This window comes from Suricata suricatta, chromosome 4 (genome assembly GCF_006229205.1).
Source record: "Suricata suricatta isolate VVHF042 chromosome 4, meerkat_22Aug2017_6uvM2_HiC, whole genome shotgun sequence".
In the NCBI taxonomy this organism is placed as follows: Eukaryota; Metazoa; Chordata; class Mammalia; order Carnivora; family Herpestidae; genus Suricata; species Suricata suricatta.
The window spans coordinates 81,775,662-81,777,045 of NC_043703.1; positions in this window are offsets into that span (position 1 = coordinate 81,775,662).

Below are 1,384 nucleotides of genomic sequence, written 5' to 3' on the forward strand. Positions count from 1 at the left end.
GTTGTGACAGGTATCAACTATCCATTAGATACTGAATCAATTTTTCTTAAGCACTACTAACTGCTTGCTTTTCTTGGAGCTAGATCATTCTGAAAATTTCCTGTTAGACCTTTGAGTGCAAACATACGGTATCTGTCCATCTCTGCCTGACTTATTTCGCTTAGCATGACACCCTCAAGGTCTATGCACGTTCCTACAAATGGCCATATTTCATTCTTTCTCATTGCCTTGTAGTATTCCATTGTGTGTATATATACCACAACTTCTTGATCCACGCATCAGATGATGGACATTTAGGCTTGTTCCTTGTTTTGGCTATTGTTGACATTGCTGCTATGAACATTGGGGTACATGTGCTCCTATGCATCAGCATTTCTGTATCTCTTGGTTAAATCCCTAGCAGGGCTATTGCTGGTTCATAGGGGAGTTCTATGGATAGTTTTTTGAGGAACCTCCACACTGTTTTCCAGAGAGGCTGCACCAATTTACATTGTCACCAACAGTGTAGGAGGGTGCCCGCTTCCACACACCCTCGCCAGCATCTGTAGTCTCTTGATTTGTTCATTTTAGCCACTCTGACTGGTGTGAGGTGGTATCTCAGTGTGGTTTTGATTTGTGTTTCCCTGACGAAGAGTGATGTTGAGCATCATTTCATGTGCCTGTAGGCCATCTGGATGTCCTCTTTGGAGAAGTGTCTGTTCATGTCTTCTGCCCATTTCTTCACTGGGTTATTTGTTTTGTGGGTGTGAAGTTTGGTGAGTTCCTTGTAGATTTTAGATACTAGCCCTTTATCTGATCTGTCATTTGCAACTATCTTTCCCCATTCTGACAGTTGCCTTTTGGTTTTCTTGATTGTTTCCTTTGCAGTGCAGAAGCTTTTTATCTTGATGACGTCCCAAGGATTCAGTTTTGCTTTCATTTCCCTTCCCTTTGGGGATGTGTCGAGTAGGAAATTCCTGTGGTGGAGGTCTAGGAGGTTTTTTTCCTACTTTTTCCTCGAGGGTTTTGATGGTTTCCTGCCTTACATTCAGGTCCTTCAGCCATTTTGAGTTAATTTTTGTGTATGGTGTAAGAAAGTGGTCTAGTTTCATTCCTCTGCATGTTGCTGTCCAGTTCTCCCAGCACCGCCTGCTAAAGAGGCAGTCTTTTTTCCATCGCATACTCTTTCCTATTTGTCAAAAATTAATTGGCCATATATTTGGGGGCCCAGTTCTGAGTTCTCTATTCTATTCCACTGGTCTATGTGTCTGTTTCTGTGCCAATACCATACTGTCTTGATGATGACAGCTTTGTAGTAGAGGCTAAAGTCTGGGATTGTGATGCCTCCCGTTTTGGTTTTCTTCTTCAATATAACTTTGGCTATTCGGGGTCTTTTGTGGTTCCA